Source organism: Dermacentor andersoni, chromosome 3 (assembly GCF_023375885.2).
Source record: "Dermacentor andersoni chromosome 3, qqDerAnde1_hic_scaffold, whole genome shotgun sequence".
NCBI classification, from domain to species: domain Eukaryota; kingdom Metazoa; phylum Arthropoda; class Arachnida; order Ixodida; family Ixodidae; genus Dermacentor; species Dermacentor andersoni.
The window spans coordinates 141,667,463-141,685,872 of record NC_092816.1 but is presented as its reverse complement, the minus strand read 5'-3'; the positions used below and the strand labels follow the sequence as shown (position 1 = coordinate 141,685,872).

The 18,410-nt window shown below is 45.7% G+C and overlaps 1 long non-coding RNA gene across 1 annotated transcript; it reads left to right on the top strand.

Annotated features, from left to right (window-relative positions):
• Positions 1 to 1,448: 1,448 nt before the first annotated feature.
• LOC126525132 (uncharacterized) lies at positions 1,449 to 18,410 on the top strand. The gene is made up of 4 exons (XR_011893105.1): positions 1,449 to 1,612; positions 8,976 to 9,046; positions 9,958 to 10,059; positions 18,380 to 18,410. It is a non-coding gene; the product is annotated as an uncharacterized lncRNA (long non-coding RNA).

The following is an 18,410-nucleotide window of genomic DNA, read 5'->3' as shown; positions in this document are numbered from 1 at the left end:
CCAAGGCACTTCTCTTCGTGTTATTGTACAAATTTTCCTAATTTATTTTTTCTCTTTCTCGTAAATCTCCATGGTTTATTTTGTTTCCATTCATTGCATGCAATTCGCTGTCTCTATTGCTTTCACTTTTCTTCTGATTTCCTGTCTACACTCTCAATTTCTCTGCACTTGGCTGCCAACTTCTTGACCTCTTCGTCCATTCTGTATCTACACTTTTTAGGTAGAGATACTTGTGCACTTTAGCCCCCATTTATTTTGATCCATGTTCCTGAGTATTTGTTCAACACTTATTTTCCTCTGCACTTCTGCGACTTCAGAAGAGGCACAACCCACTCCCCTTGCACAACCTCGTTTGAGGTTTTGCTGTGGCCTTCCAAACCCAACCGGCCCGCGGATCTTTGGTAAACTTACGATGCCGACAATGTATCCCATTTTAGGCGGAGAATGGCATTTGTGAACATTAGCGTTCGCACCATCACTCCTTCCCAGGTCGCACGCAGAACTTGTTTCAGCTTAGATTTTTACTTTGTGTTTATGATTCTTTAAATACAATGAATGGGTAACAAAAAATGTACAGACGGGGGTCCCAAAGTCAAAGACTACAACGACTAAAACGGGACCCACGACTTCATATTCATTGCAGCTCCAAAGTGCCCTATGTTTTATTATTGCTGCATTATTGCTGCAGTTATCTTGGTGGGCGTTTGAGTAAGTCTTTCTTTCGTTTATGTATACGCCGAGGAATTTACATTGCTTCACCGTGAGTATGAGTTTCTGCTGAATCGACACCACTTAGTTGCTCGTCCATTCATGTTAAGTTTTAGGGTTTCAAATTTCATTTCTCTCGGTTTGGTACTTAATGTGTACCAAATGTCCACAGGCGGAAGCCAAATGTTTTTTTCTACGCATTGACGTTCCGTCGGAAATGATTGGAAATGCAAATACATGCAATGCAAGCGACGGAAGTGCATAGAATGGAATTACATCGCGCCATTCTAACTGTATTGTTTGCTTCCATTTTCTTACGCATTTGTACTTTGTCTGTGCGCCCATGCTATCGTGTTTAGGAAAAGGAGGAGACCAGAAATATTAGTTTATGTACACAGAATATGCTGTGAAACTGAAGAAACTCTCCAAAAATGAAGCTTAAGCGATATTGGCATTGGAATTTTATGTTTATATATTTTATTTTATATTGGCATTGATATTTTATGTACTCTTTACAGAAGTGGATGAGATTTCTCTTACGGCGGAAGAAATGCAATGTCGTCATGTGTATGGCGTACTAGACCCATTCGGTCAGCAAATACAAGTGCTTACGCAATTGTTCCTTGTGGGTATGACAGCTTCTGCAGAGCAGCACAATGGACAGGAAACACGGGATATAGCAAAGCTTCAAAGCAGCTTGACAGAGTTATTTACAAGAACTCTCATCGTGAAATAGAATCAACGGCAGGAACAATTCTCTCCAGTAGCAGGTCTTCACCCAATGTTGCATACTTAAGTACTCGATTAACTATTCAGATGTATACTACCCCACGTCCTTTAGCATTTTTCATGCTGAAAATTGGTACTATGGTGCGTTTTTTAACAGTTGTCTTCTTCGTACGAGGTGAGTAAAGTAATTTTTTTACTCTAGTGTAAGTTCAAGCATTTGTAGATAGCAATATATAAAGAAATCCCTTATATACTAAGCACAAAATTTGACGATCTAAAAGGGGTGATTTGAAGATCAGAAACCCCAGAGGTCTCAGCGAAGCAAACATTTAGGGTCATGAAGTTGGCATCCTATTTATACTTTGAGTTTGTAGGTGAACCATTCAAAAAACGCCTGGTTAATTGATCATTGTTGCAGGAGCTTTGCATGTGTTCTAGAGCATACTGTCATGGTACGTTATTATAAAGAATAACTATTACCTTAATGTAAAGGAAGCACATAGTTTCAATCCGACGCCTTCGCTAACCGCGTGTCCTCGTTGTCGATTACACTCACTTCACTCCGTCGCTTTCACCTTCCGCAAAAGCTGCAATACCACAGAAGGGCAAGCTGTTCTGCACGTACATACGCCCTTCCAGAAAGCATCGTCTCCATGCTTGCAATGCATAATAGAAACGAAAAAAATACAAAGCGCACAGACCGTAATACGGATTAAGTTTGCAAAAAGTAAAGGGGCCCACAAGCATGCTGAAGGAGAGTGGAAATGAGGATGACCTCGTGAAAGATAATGATACGATGTCCTTCTGCTGCGCACGATGGGATTGCCGATTTGTGCCTTCACGGAGAACTTTGTTGTTGACATCGCTGAGACGACGCAGGGCTCTGTAAGGACCGAAGTAGCAGTGCAGTAACATTTACGACCGATCGCGTTGGCGAATCGGGCTCCATACACAAATTTGATTAGTAGGTTGGAAGCTAACCTTGGGGTCGTGAGCGTTTTAGCTTTCCGAATTGATCTTCCGAATTTGCTCGCACGCCAGCCTGCTCAAAGCGTCTGAAAGCTGGATAAATTTATCCGCATATATGCTAATATTGTAAGCTCGCGTAAAACCACAGTTATCAGCATAGTCGTTGCCTCGGGTCTATGGAGCAACTGGAAAGGACTTAACGGAGTAGTTTCTGGAAGAGCAGTGTTGTATGCAAATATGGCATAAGGCAAGACGTCGTCCCTCTCCTTGTCACTGTTCACATACATGAAAAGCCTGTCACTGATCGTCTTCTTCAACCCCTCTGTAAGGCCTTGGTCCTGAATGTTATATGCAGAGGCTCGGCGATGTGCTCTTCAACAAAGCGTCATTACGTTGTGGTTCACCTCTGATGTAAAAGCTGTAAAATGGTCGGTTTTTACTGCTGCTGGTTGGCGTACCATGCCGGAACAAGTTGTTGGGGATGAAAACGCTGGCAATATCACTAGAAGTGGCTCACTGAACGGCTTTATTATCGCAATATCGCGTCAGATAATCAGTGGTAACTGTGATCCAGTGGCTGCCAACGAAAGATTGAGGCAAACGACCTGAGCAAACCCATGCCGACTTGCTGAAATGGTTGCGTTGGCGGTCTAACCGGTCTCAGTAAACCGGCTAGGCTTTCAGATGGAGTATTTCGACGCTGGCAGTGGCGGCAAGTTTTCACGCAATGCTTGGCTTCCTGGTGGAGCTTAGGCCAGTGGTGACAAATCTGGGTCAAAGTCCCAAGAGGTCCCATCGACACGCCGCACGACGGAACGACAAGCAGAAATCCTGTCGTAGATGGGTAGAAATAGATATTTTGTACACGACATTGCTGTGGAGACAACGAAGATGGGGAGCGCACGATTCCCCGTGGAGCATGCGAGCAGCAGCTTTCAATATAGTCGATAAGTTCTCTGAGTTCCCAATCGACCCGCAGTAGCTGAGCCTAGCCAGATACATGACAGTGCAGAGGAAACGACCGTCATCATGGGTATCATTTGTCGCCGTTTAAAGTGTAGCGCTCAAAAGGCAGTCAACATCAGTGTGCCTCCAGACAAACTTGTAGACGATTGTTCAGTCACATTCTCGTCATAGACAAATGCTCCACCTGGTGAGACGTGCTAAAGGGTGTTTGAAACTGGCTAGCCAATAGAGGGCACGACGGTCGGTAACCGCTCTGAACGGAGGGCTGTATGAATCTGGTCGTAACTTAGCTATGGCTCAGACAAAAAGTTAAGCATAACTTTCCCTGGGCAACCAGGACCCTGGTCGTCCCGACTGTAGTGAAACCGTTTGCTCTATGGTTCATACGCACTGTCGGTGTCCCGCGTTGCCTAACGTCCTTCTCTCCAGCGAAGCCGAACAGAAGGAGGCCATCAGAAGCACGGTACTCTGAAAGCAAGCCCAGACTATCCAGAGGACAAAGGAAGGGGCGGGGCGTCACGGCGTTCTGTCTCCTACGTGGCCACGGCCAGCGGCTTCGAAGGCCTCCCGTTAGGGGGTCCTGACAGTAGCTCCTCAGAATCAGATAGAGGTCGTTTTCTCTCTGTCTGTTCCTTTCCAGAGCTACACTAGTTTGTTTCTCCAGTTGGTGAAATGCGGCTAGCGTGAGCAATAGCGCCCTCAACGCAATCTTGCCACTGCACAAGCACTGCTGCGAGGCCGATGTTGATATCATCAGTATGAAGTTCCGTGTCGGCAGCTTCGTCAAAGTATCCAAGTAAGGACGGTGTATGGAGGTGCTGCTGAAACTCGGAGAAGGTGTCTCCCTGCTTTGGAGACCAAACAAGCAGGATATTTTTGTTGAACGGGTCAAGGATTCGGCGATCTTAGAAAACGTTTGCACACAGCCTATGTAGTATGTGCAGAGGACCAAAAAGCGGCGCATGTAACATTGAAATTCGGAAACAACCATACTCTTTTCTGAGCCTATTCGAACGCCATTGGGACTAACAACGTAGACTGGAAACTTCAGCGCCTGAACCAAGTGACATATTTCTCGTGCTTTAGTGAAAGACCTGGAGAGAGAATTGTAGGAAACACTGACTGAAGTCGCTGCAAGTGTCGCTCAAATGTCTGAGAATTAACAACAATGTAGTATGACTGGAAGGGACATGTTCTCACTTAGGACCTGCTGACAGCACGATGGGCATATTCCATTGAAAGATCGCTGGATCTGAGAATAATCCGAAGGGCAGCTTGTCAAATTCATACAGGCCATCCAGACTTACGAACTCTCTCTTTGGTGAACACAATCGTACACTTCAACCTGTAAGTATCTAGTGTCGTCTATGGGCAAAAGACGGTAGACAACTTCATTAGTTCTGATAATCGACACAAAATGGAACACTGCCGTTCTCTTGGTTTTTCACAAGTACAACGGCGGTCGCCCACGGCGTGGTTGAGGATTGAATAACGTCATCGTCGAGCCTTTGCTTCACGTGAAAATGAATCGTCTCTTGCTTCTTTTGTAACACTCGGCAGGCGTGCTGTCGGACGAAAAGCTCAGCCGGGTCCGTTTTAATACAGCGCCTCGCGATCGGGGTCTGTTTTAATTCTGAACCTGGACGCTATACTCTCGGTGAAGAAGCTTAAAATCGTGGGTATACATTCTTTCTGTGTTCATAAATGGTCGTGATTTACGTCGATGCTGCTTGCAATCGCAGTGTTAGTGTTGCTCTCGAAGGCTGCAGGAACTTCTGCAAGAGTAGAACCGCTGAAGTTTGTAGCTAAAAGTTCAGTTATCCTACGGTTTAGCAAAATAATGCTACGGACTACGCAGGCTTGCTGTATCAAAACCACCGACAGATTTCTTTTAGCGATACCGTTATTGATATCATTACACTCACGCTCGACCGTTATGAACGTACTGGTTCACAGCGGGAATGTCTCAGTGTTATCAAGAATGCGTAGGTTTGTGTTGCGCGTAATAACATCTTGAATTCCGTGGGCCGGGTAATCAGAAAACCAAACATTCATAACTGCTCGGTGCTCGAGAAGAAAATCCATACCAAGGGGGACTTTCCGGTAGCACTCGCGTAACTAGATAAAGGAGGCAACGTAGGGTGACTCCTTCGCATGGTGCCTCAGGGACAAACGCGTCAAGAACCATTTGCCAATATGGGCACTCTTGGATAGGTGACCTGAGGCCCTACAATGTAAAAGTATTCCAATATGTTTTTGTTCCAATCTCCTGACGGTAAATTTACGAAGCCGCCGACGCAAGGATCGGGCTGTGACCCGCAGCGTTGCCTCAACAGCCCAATCAAACGCTCCCGTCTTTTATAGAAAGTCACTGTTATTTGCTTTCAAATCGAATAACAATGAGCAATGAGCAGTTCTTCGTATCTAATGGGCTTACAAAAGGCGAGGAGCCCGCTCTAGTGGAGAGGGTTTCAATGGGGCCGAGCCTGCGCACTGAAAATAGATAACCGGGTGAAGAGGGAGGTACTTGCGTTTGCGATTGGTCCGCTTTCCCTTATTTAGCTTGCGGTGGCTTCTCTAAAATTGCGGCGGCGTGCAACGGACAGTTGAGAATGCCACTGAAACGGATCCTCAGTAAAGAGGAATTGGCATAGCGATGTCGTATGCGTGCCGAAAGGCCTCGATAACGTTCTCCGGCCACAAAAAAATGTTGGTATACCGAAAGAAACCCAAGCTCTCCGGCAGGTGCCAGTAGGCAGTCCCCGGGCGATCGGCGGCAGCCATCTTCTACTCCTTTCGGAACGGGGCAGTCTCCAGGTATTCAGAAAAAAAAATCCTGATTTGTTCGGCATATTAATGCAACGCGTGCACGGCACTTTGACGCAATTAGCTTTCGCGGTTTTTCGACGTCAAGTGAGAGACAGGTGAAGTGGGTGTAGCCTGAAACCTTTTGACCAATATCAGAGTATAAGGGCGAAAAGGCGTCGAATCAGAAATTATTATTTTTCTTTCGTTAGGTCGAATAATGCATAATCAGTGTGTAGACGTCATGTCAGATTAGGAGATATTGTGGTTTTCGTGACGTCGCATGATGGGCAGGCGAAGTGGACGTGGTCCAAAAATGTTTTTGACCCAACGCGGAGGGATGAATGCGGACTTGGAATAGAAAAGTATTGAATAGCTTTACGTTATAGAGCCCCTGCTTGACTACAGTGGTAGCAAAGTGGCCGATTGCCGGAAGCGCCCCTCACACTGACTTTCCGCATGTTTATACATGGGCATGCGTAATAAAAGGGCTCGAGAAGTACTGCATCGTCTGTTGCGTGGATGGATACCTGACTGCCGGCATTGGAGCGCCTAAGGTTCAACGTACATCAGAAGGAAAGCTCGGGTGGTGGAGCGACCAGTGGTTGCACCAGCTGCTGCTCCTCTTCGCGGACCGCATCAGTCAAATGGCGCGCGTAGAGTTGAGCAGACAATGCGTGAACATTTTACACCCCATGTACAATACAGCGAACTAACTCCCCCTGGGTCGTCCAGTCACGGGTCGCCGGGGCTTACGAGATATACAGAGTTCCTTGAGATCTCGTACAGCGAAGACCGCTGCCTCGGCATACGCTCCATTCTTGTTGCTTCATTGAGGAATTCGGCTAGCGCAACTGGCGGGCTATGAGTGACATGCGAACAACTAACTGCTCATTGCCACCCCGTATCAACAAGCGTACTTTCTTTTCTACTGTGATTCCGTGGTAAGCTCGCCAGAATAGCCGTGATACGTCCTCAACAAAAATGGCCACACTTTTATTTGGTCTCTAATTCCCTGAATTAAAGGTACGTTCAGCTTGCTCGTTAGGGTACAATCTCTTGTAGTTATTTCGCAGCTGGCTACAATATTCTTGCAAGATCCCCAAGCAACCTTCATGGTTTCCAAACCTGGTGCGCGCCGAGTAATCAAGAGCGAAGTAGGCATGCCGCAGCTTCCTGTTGTTGTACCCATTTTTTGACGCTGCCAAATGTTGTAGTGGAACACCCGCGAAGCAGATGGACTGGCAGACATTTGAGTCCAGCTGGCCATTGAATGGGTTGACATCTTTCTCGGCTGGTCATAGTGGGGATCCAGTTCTGGTGGCCGTCTTAGTTGTCGCCAGCTGCGCACAAGGTCAGCGGGTTGTTACAAAGTGTTGCGATCGCTGTTGGCACCATATTGTTGGTTGCCGTGTATGGAATACCTTACCCTTACTTATTTCTACCAGATATGTTACTGTATATAGAACTATTAACTTTAACCTCAAGGAAGCACATAACTTCAATTGCACACCTTAAGCTGACAGGGCATCCTGGCCACTCAGCTCACTCGGTCGTCCTCTCCTTGCCCCAAAGCAGCAAAACCACAGAACGGCCAGCTGTTATGCCCTTGGCAGTATAGACAATGAGGCACATGACAGATCGTTGTTGTTGACTTTGAAGCCATTAGATAAAGCAAAAGAAAAGTACAGGCTGCAGCGCTTTCTTTACAGCTTTTCAGCACGCGAATTCAAATAGCCTTGCTGCAACTGAGGCTCTTGGAATTTCCAGGCGTTGTTTTTAGGAAAACCATATGACTTTATACTTGTTGTAGTTCAAGCAAATTTAACTTGCAGTGGACGTTGGGCTACTATACACGATAAGCACGTATCTAAATACGAATTTCCGTTCGAATTTCCGTTTGTTTTTCAAGGAACTGAGGGACGTGTGTCATAGTGTTGTACCACCTCTAGAAAAAACAATGTACCACAGTGTAAACATCGGCAGTTGTCATTTGACCCTCTGTTACCAGTATTATCGCTTTCCTATGCTGGAACCTAAGACTCACTCTCCATCAGTAAAATTATTTGCGTACATCACATATGTCCGCCCTAAGTTAGAATATGCATGCTCTGTCTGGGGTCCTCATCAGCATAACCCGACACACCTGAATCACTTCAAAACCGTGCAGCCCGGTTTATTTAACTTTCAATAATCTTATCATGCAAGCGCTTCTGATCTAAAACGCGCGCTGATATTGCTAATCTAAAATCTTGATGGCATGTTTCCAGACTGTGTCATTTTTCACAAATTCTATCATTCACCACTTGAAATTTCAGCTATATTACCAGTTCATAGCCAGTGCAGCCGCATTAATCACAGAAAAGCCGTGTATCTTCGCCCTGCGCAGACTACCTCACATCTACAATCATTTTTTGTGAAAACCGCAAGGGACAGCAACAGTCTCTCTGCCAACGCCATGCACCACTCCGACGAACATCAATTCAAGGCTGTTCTCGAGTCACTGTTTTGTTAAACTCAGCCCATCCCTCATCTAATACCTCATTTCTGGGGTCCTTGAGGTATAATAAATAAGTAAATAAAGATAAATAAATAAATAAGTAAATAAATAAATAAATATTGTGGTGGTAGTTTTTTTAAGCTTGACAGCAAAGATGAGCGCACATATTTTATTGCCTACAGTTTCCACGTTATCATAAGCATTGCATCTGTCTAGTTAACATATCCTGGCTCATTAAGCACTCGCAGTATTGAGCACACACCTAAAAATAAATTTACTTTTTCTGTTTTACATTCAGGAGCAGTTTGTCAATATGAAGCAGTTTACCGAAGGGAGCGATACTGTCGTCGACTTTTTCCACCTGTGATTGTAAGTACACGGCTTGAGGGAAGCATTCACGTTGCTGTGAGATGCCTCATTCTCTACATTAAGATCGACTTCCTATCGTAATTAGCGATTCTTATGGAAAGAATGCTTCTAAAGAAGGTTGATGCTTGATTCCAGTGACATATACATTGTGAGGTTTAATGAATGTGACCCAGTTTGCCCAGAGGGATAAATGCGAGCCAAAACACAATCGACAGGTAAACGTGAGTGACAAGGCTTACTTCTGAAAGACAAATATATAGGTTGTATTATTATTTGCTTATCGTAATCTTGATACATCACTTTTGTGTTGCTCGAATGAAGATATTGCAAGTACACGTACTGTCGCGGATGCCAAAAGCACTTCATGTTAAACCACTGGTTCGAGGAGTACTCAACAAGTAAATCAACAAAACGACATACGTCGAATATGCTTATGTAAGAATGTAAATTGTACAGGATTTATATTAATGAATTTTTATCAACACTTCATTTGGTCTCCATCGAATGTTTTTCTGCCATAGATATGTAGGGTGCCACTTCGTCATATTGTTAATGTGGCTCGGAACTTTTTTTTCTGTTGAACGGTACGTTGTGGAATAAAACAGTTGCGAGATAGGCAACAAACTTAGAAAACTATGCTTTTAAAACTCTCTTATCAGGTCAGTGCAATGACCACACTAGACAGCGAAGTTTATCCCGGAAAATACTTCACATCTAGACTCAGATCGACCCCATCTAAAATTTTTCTGTCATAGCGATGAGTTTTTCATTCTAGTTTAACGCTGTATCTGTATACACGTAACTGTATACACGTCTGTATACACGTAACTGTATCATTTGCAAATATAACATTCAGGCTGTTTCACTGGAAGTTTCAGGAGGTTTTGTATTGATTTTATCTGTCTTTGCAGAATTCAGCCATGGTCTTATGTTCGTATCCGTGTCTATTATTATCCCACGAACTGCCACCAAAGATACTTGTGCAGTGGGAACCTGACGGAACTGTTTGCAAGGTATGCGGAACACATAAACTTTCGTTTGAGCCTTTGCGCATTTGGCTGCTTGCACCGGCATATAACCCAAATCTTGACTTAAACGAAAAAACGTCAGCGGCGATTACGACACTCACTAATAGAAATTTTCAGCGCAGCTGTATAGGTATTTTCAATTTACGATTTATTGTGGCAAATAATTAGATTTTGAACGACAGGGTCCTCTCGGCGGCGGCGCTGACCATCTGCTCGGGCTGCTAGTTTAGCCGCTGCGGCAGAACAGGCACTTCCACCGGTTGCGTTACTCATCGTTCAGAAGGAACTGGCTGACACTATTTTGCATTATGATTATATTGCCAGGTGGTAGTGACAGTGAAGAACGACACAGGCTAAACTGTGAGCTACAAATTTAACTCTTTATTGGGCGAACTTTTGGCCAGCAAATTAAAGTAACACTCAAACACAACGATAGCGGCGACCAGAGTCGGCAGTTGTCGCTAATGTGATCTACGGGTCAAGGGCGTCAGCTTTTATACATGACTCGTCGAAGGTTCCAGTCTAATCGCTCGTGCCCGCGTGGCTTCCATAAAATGCTGAGGGGACCGCGTCGCGCATAGAACCAGATTACAGAACTCGCATAGCATGACAATGGAAGCATGTGTGAACGATACCAAACAAAACAAACAAAATTAGCGCTAGCGAGAGCTGACGCGAGCAGATGAATGATAGTACGAAACGAGCGGTTGGGCGGGTCCGCATGACATCATTTCCCACGCGCACGTCATTGAAGGAGCGTGGGAAGGAGCGCGTTCGCTCTTTCAAATTTCGCTGTGAAAGTTCGCTGGGTTACATCGTCGAGGACGCCGGCGCCCGTCGCAGGAATGGGCGCCTAAGAGCTGCTCTCAAGAAAGCACGAAAAACGACAATATACGGCAAAAAGGGATATTTTCGCTTTTTATTATTTAGTATAGCCGGTATTTTATAATAACGAAATATGTGTATAAAATGAAATGAACAAATGATCCCCAGAGTAAGTAAAACATCTCGTCAAATACACAAGATATACGATAGAACAATACGTTGAAGGTGAATAATATGCTAAGTAATAAAGTTCCGTAAATGAATGCAACGGCACATAACGTTTGCTTGAAAGCGTGCTCTGTCATGTCCCTTTTCTTTGCCTTTGTGCCTGCAACTATCACGTAACCTATCATTCCTTTAACTGTGGCACATGTGAATATCCGAAAAGAAAATTATTATCTACCTAATTCTGCAAAACACGTGGAGAATAAGCGTAATCAACGAAAACAAAAAAGATATTTGAGTAAACTCATTAGCGATAGAAGGTAAACACCAGGCACAAAGTTGCAATATTGCTTTCCGCCAAGCCACCTAGGTCTTTCTCTGGAATTTGTGCAGACAACTCTCATATTATGTAAACCTATCCATAGGTGTACATTTCATCGCCTTTACATACTCTGTGTTTGCATTGAGGCCCGGAGATCTTGCATGGGTCTTGCCCTTTGCACGTGCTTGCACAAGAAAGTCATTCGCATGTCAAACTTCTTCCAGCTCGTTCTACGTTCATGTTGTAAACCCACAAATGACACCCACCGCCTCTCATTCAGTATTGGCCGAAGGAATTTCGGTAAAAACTCCGTGCTATATACCCAAACTAAGAAATGTTTTTTTTTTTCTGGTAATTTCGATAAAACGTTATTCTTCAACTCAGGAACAGTAGCACCTATGCTAGTCCTGGCCATGTCGTGCGTTATCATTCTACTACGTACATTTCACAATCACAATCGTTTACCGTCTCACAGCACCAAATCATGATAATAAGTTAATGAGCGTTGCGTCGAAATCAAAGAGTTGGTCTCTCAAAACATCTCACGTTAAATCATAAGGATACAGTCGCAGTGCTTCACAAAAAATTCGCACCATGACCGCTTGCCAGATTAATCCGGTAAAAACAGTGCATTTACGTAATTACGTACACGCAAGTTTGTCAAGCGTTTTACGCGCGTTGCACGCAACGATCTGGCAAAACGCAGTGAGGTGTTAGACGAGGACTTTTCGTGTAGCATATGGGAATGCAAACGTAGAAAATTTGTAAGCGAATGTAGTGTGATTAGGTTCCTGCTGCCAAACCGGTCGAAATAAGCACGACTCCTTGCCCCACGTACACACACAAAAAAATATGGTTTCTAAGTCCAGGCGTCCTCTAAGTTGTCACGAAAATATGGAATCCGTGTTTACAGATTCATGATGAGTGACTAGTCATCGGAAATAAAGAGGCATTTACACGTACGCACAGCAAACAAAACAATAACTAAAGGACAATACGAAATACAAGCACACTTAGCTAACTAGGCGTGAACGACGAAGTTCAAAGAGTAACTATCACTGATATTACAGATGTGTCATCTGATAATAGTATAGAAGTCATGACTTGCGGAGATGCTAGCAGCGTGCTTCGACTGCTGGTGCAGCCCTGAGGCAGCAGCGACAGTCAATGGCGGTGTTGCGCGTCGAGCTTGATGGGGAAGGCAAGGCCTGGACGCCCTTTTCGCATTACCCAGGTGGCGCTTTCGCACGGCGATGGATACGCTGCCTTGACCTGTGGTGGACGCCCTTGCGACATTCAACAACAACGGGCTGTGAGAAGGAGCTTGAAAAGGTGCGAGTGCTCAGGGGGAAGCATGCAGCGACCTTGGGCCAAGAATTCGGAAAGCCGTTAGTGCCGCGCCCTGGACACCATGTCCTCCAACCGCCAAGTCTGCCACGCTAAGCATTTCTCTCCAAGTCCTCCCACGCTCACTCGCGCCTGCTTCTTCTTCAGTAGGGGGCAGGTGTTTGGCATATATGCGCTGTCGCAGCTCTTCTCGAAACTTCATTGCCTTCGCGGTCCATTTGTCCACTCAGCGCACATTATGACACAGACATTCAGGCACCATAATGTCCTGGTGATCATCAAATTGCTTCCGCGAGCGGCTGGCTGATCACTCGCGATGCAAGTAAATTGATGGAAAGAGGTATCACAATGAATTTTTAATGAAGCTGAATGTTACCGAGAGTGACTCCGTCACTATGCAGACGAACGTGAGAGCAACGGGCGTCCCCAGGGTCGATAACGTTAATTAACAGTGATAGCTTTCATGTGCTCCCTCTACTAGTCATTCTAATGATGGTGGATGACCGACGTAAAAGTACCAGTGAGTGTGGTTTGCGAAAGGCCGGCAAGAAATAAACAAATAAACTCCGTACAGCTGAAACATGCGGTCCCGATGAGGTAATCCTGATGGTTTATTAGACGACGGCTCGCTAGACTGCCGGATTCTCGATACACAATTGCTGCTTGCGCTCGGCTTGACCAGCCTGTTGTGCACGGGCTACAGCATCGGCACGGCGCAGACGAGCTCGTTCCCGGTTTTGCTGGCGGCGTTGCTGATCGAAAGCTGCCTACTCCTAAGGGGTACGTATGACGCCTGGCCAACCCGTGTTGGAGCTCGAGAGAAACTGCTGCACGCACGCTCGGCTGTAACGGAGAACAACGACGTCGTTACTGGCGTGTTGGTTCCATTTTTCATCCTGGAACTCCGTACCCGTACTCTATCCCCAGCCTCGAAAATGTCTACAAACGTGCCACAGCACGGTGCTACTGCACCACCGGTGGCCGCCTGCTCTGGAGTCCTAAGAAAGCGAGACCCTGTCATTTTCAACGGCACCGACGAGCACGACGTCGAGGACTGGCTCATTTCGTAGGAGCGGGTAAGTGCCCACAATGAGTGGGATGACGGCGACAGACACAGAAACGTCAACTGTTACCTGGCGGCTGTGGCTCAGCTGTGGTTCCACAACCATGAAGCTGATATTGCCAACTGGTTATCCTTTAAAGCGAGATTCGCGGAAGTCTTCGGCCGACCCGCTGTTCTCAAGCTCCGCGAAGAACAGCGCTTACGCGGCCGCGCCCAGCAATCCGGCGAGAACTTCACGTCCTACATTGACGATATTGTCAACGTCTGCCATCGCATCAACCCTGCTATGTCCGAAGTTGATAAAATCAGACACATCATGAAGGGGATCGAGGACGACGCCTTCCAAATAATAATTGCCAAAATCCCCAAACTGTCACGGATGTTCTTCAGTACTGCCAGAGCTACGACGAGTTGCGGAAACAGAGCATTTCCTCCTTGCCTTTCGAGCGTATTCGCATTGATTTGTATGGCCCTCAACCGTACACTACAGATGGCAACCGCTGGCTCATCGTTGCCGTGGACCACCTCACGCGCTACACCGAAACATCAGCGTTCCCGGTAGCCACAACGCGTGAAGTCAGGTTGTTCATCCTTCGCGACCTCGTTCTGCGACGTTGTGCGTCTCGGGAACTACCTAGCTATCATCCGCAACCAATAGTATGACTGAACGCTTTAATCGTTCTCTCAGCGACATGCTCGCCGTGTAGGTTTCGACTGACAGCACTAACTGGGCTTTCCCTTTGTTACGTATGCTTACAATACCGCCACTTAATCTACCTGGGAATTCTCTCCCTTCTTTCTTCCTTATGGTCACGAACCTTCCTCGTTTATGGACACAATTCTTTTGTCTCGCCCCGACGCTTCAGAATCTACGACTTTGTGCGAAGCTTCCACTTATGCCGAAGAATGTAGTCAGCTCGCACGCTTACTTAGCGCGCAAGTCCGGGCCACCCAGAAGCATGGTCATGACGCAAACTTCTCCTTTCCATCGTATTCACCTGTAGCGCTTCTATGGCTCCGCGTTCCCTCCTCTATTCCCAGCCTTTGTACAAAGCTCAGCTAAAGGTATGACAGATGTCTGACAGATGGTTCTACGACAGATGTCCCCGTTAAACTACGTCATGGAGCTATTCACCCATCTACGCACCAACGCCGTCGCGAACACAAAACCGTTCATGTTGAACGACTGAAGCCGCGCTACGACTAACCAGTGCACCCTGTTTCATAGGTAGCCAGGATGGCTCCTTTTCGCAGGTGGCTGATTGTAATGACAAAGACGGGCGCCAGCAGAAGACAAAGGAAACGGTGATTGTTGTTGGTGCTCGCGCTCACTCCGCTCGGCCGTTGCCTGTCTCTGAAAATAATATAAAGCGCCGAGCGCATTTTATTTACCCGCGTACTATCAAATAATATTCCACAGTTACTAATATGAAAAGGTTATTGACTTCATTATTGTTAGATAAGTTTGCTTAACTTTTCATGCTTCTTTCTTGCAGACTGCGTTGAATTATCATATATATAGTAGAAAGAGCGTTTGATATGTAGCTTTTGATTTCCAAATCTGCAATAAGGAATCACACAATTGAAGTTTTCTTACGTATCTTAGAAATAAGCGGGTCTCATGCGACTGAGTTGAACTATTGTAAAGGGTCCTTATTTGACCATTTTAGTACTAAATATTCCTTATTCGTCGGACGACCGCTGCCCACCCGCTAAGTATTGGCAGATTGTTAGCTCTAGAATGAAATATTTTGTGGTATGATCTGGCAATCTTTAAGACATTCTTTTGTAGCGCACACATGATAAATCATTTTTTAAGAAATATTCGAAAGCAAGTCAAAGACACTTTAATGCCTTCCTTGGAGAGTTGAGGGTGAGTAAGAGAAAGTGTTAGCGCGCATTGCACTTTACCCGTCACCCGTCGCGTGAGGGGAGAAGAAGCATCGGGCGGTCTCAAGCTTAAAGCGAATAGGGGCGCTCTAACGCAAACCTATTGCAAACTTTTCTATTCCAATTCTGCAATCAGCACTACGCGATTAGTCAAAAGCTTTTTGGACCACCCCCATTTCGCCTGTATCTCACGCGACGTCATGAAAACATCGATAGCTCCACATCAGATATGACGTGTACACACTGATTATGCATGATTGGACTGAACAAAAGAAAAATAATTATTTATGATTTGACACATTTCGCCATTAGCCCTCTGCTATTGGTCAAACGTTTTCAGGCTGCATCCGCTTCACCGGCCTGTCACTTGTCGTCACAATACCCCGAGAAATCACTGCGTCAGCGGGACGCGCATTAGTTAAAGCTGCATTAACATTAAAAAAAACGGATTTTTTTTTGTAAATAGCCGGTGACTACTCCATTCCCAAAAGAATAAAAGATGGCTGCCACCGATCGCTCAGGCACTGGCTACTAGCACCTGCCAGAGGGTATGGGTTTATTTGCGTAAAATAAAGCTTTTCTTGTGGCCGTGTAAATTTATCGAGATCTTTCGGCACATTTAGAACATAGCTCTGCCGACTCTTCTTTACTGAAGACCCGTTTTAGACCCATTCTTAACCTTCCGCTATACTCCACCTCGATTTGCGACCAGCCACTGCAGGCTAAATGAGGGAAAGCGGACCAATCGCTGACGCCGGCACCACTCTCTTCATCCGGTTATCTATTTTTGGTGCGCTCGCTCGGCTCCATCGAATCCCTCCCCACTTGAACGCGCTTCTCGACTTTTGGCAACAAAATAGAAAAGAAAAACCGCTTAATGTAAGGAATGTTAGAAAAGTGACCTACAATAAACAAGGAGAGCATTTGATTGGGCTATACAGGCAACGCCGCGATGCCCGCCCGATGATTGTTAGGCGATTACGTCAATTTGACGTCAGGAGTTTGGAATAAAAACATACTGGAATAGTTTTACGCTATAGGGCCCTGTTTCTTTGGGCCTTTTGGCCATTTTCGCAGTTTGTAGTCGATAATCAGTGGTAGAACTAAGAAAGGAAAGCACGTGTTCGTTTGCTCTGTTTTTACTCTCTCCTCATCTCTCCTTCTATTTCTTTCTCTCTTAATAGATGTTTTTCTGGCTCGCTATTTCGTTCTCTATGGTTCTCTCTTTTTCTCATTCCGGCCATCCTCTAACATTGCCAATGATCGTTGGCGTTTTTAACGCATTCTTTACTATCTTTTGTGTCAGCCTACATATTAAAGAGTAGCTCTAAGGCACCCATTCCTGCGGCGAGCGTTAGTGTAGGCGTAACCTAGCGAATTAGCACCGCGAAGTTTTACAGAGCGAACGCGGAGCGCAGAGGGGAGGAGGAAGGCTTGGCGAAAGCGTGAAAAGAAAGCGTAGTGCGGCATCGATGCCTACCAGATGGCACCACAGTAGCGCGCGCCCTCTGGGAGGTCTGTCAGCGGTGGCTGCTGTGAATCGCGCCCACGCGCCAGCCACGCGCCGCGTCTAGCGATCTCCAGATCAGCGAGGGAGTCGCGCCCCACTTCGCTCCGTTTGCAACGTGCCGTAGAAAACCGATTGTCCTCGCCGGCCAATAGAACGCGAATGAAGGCATGCATAGAGCTCCGCGCAAGCTTCGCATTAGGGAGTATAGTAATCATCAGCGAATTTTTTTTTACTGCATATAACCAGGCCCAGATTTTCACACCGCATAACCCTCGGGATAAGTCCCCATCATTAGACTGCCCAATATTCGGGATCAGCCCACCAGAACGGGTGGAAATCCAGATACCCGATACGGAAAACTGGGGGGTAACTTATCGGGAGACTAAAAGATGCAGGCATCTCTGCAGTTGTTCGGAATGACAAATATCTGCCACCACGAGGGGCCGTCATTGCCGGCTCACTGCTCATGATTGATTACTTTACAATTGTGCGACTTTTACTAAGCGTCTTACGTTATTTGCGACCACCTTCATCTCTTTGCGCATATCATGTAGCGCCTTTAGGGCTCTCTTCGTCTTTCACGCCACATATGTCGCTCATGTGCCGCATGAATTCATCAAAAATTCAGATTTTACAAGTTATAAGCATCCGAACTCGTTGATGCCCGAGGAAAGTATGTCCTTCAAAGAGCTGTAAATTTAGTATGCGCTGCGAATAGGCATCGAAAACATGTGCGAGAATTTTATCACTGTAAAAGTCTTCGAATCTGTGTCGTACAGGCAATAAACCTCACGCAAATAAAGTGCACTAGATAACTTATACCTAAGTGCTTAGCTTGCCTGGGTCGCACCTCGGAATTGCCATCGGGACTGGTTTCATAGTGGCGGACCAAGCTTATCTGTTTTGTTATCCAGCGGACGTGACAACAATTCAAGCTGACTGATGCTTCTGTGTCACGCCCTAATGTGCTTGATAGTGCCTATTTCAGCCACAGAATTAACAAAAGCTGTGCTTGTTCTCCCTTAAATGTAATCTTCGTTTAGTTAGGAGAATATTTGCTGATAACTCAGAATAAACGCGACATGGCTGTACGCTGTACAGAAAGTAGTACAGCTTTGTATGAAAACATGTGGGATGACTGCACGCCGGTAATCAAAACAAACTACTCTTATTACGATTTCAGATCAATGACCGATTCTCCCAAGAAATAAAGG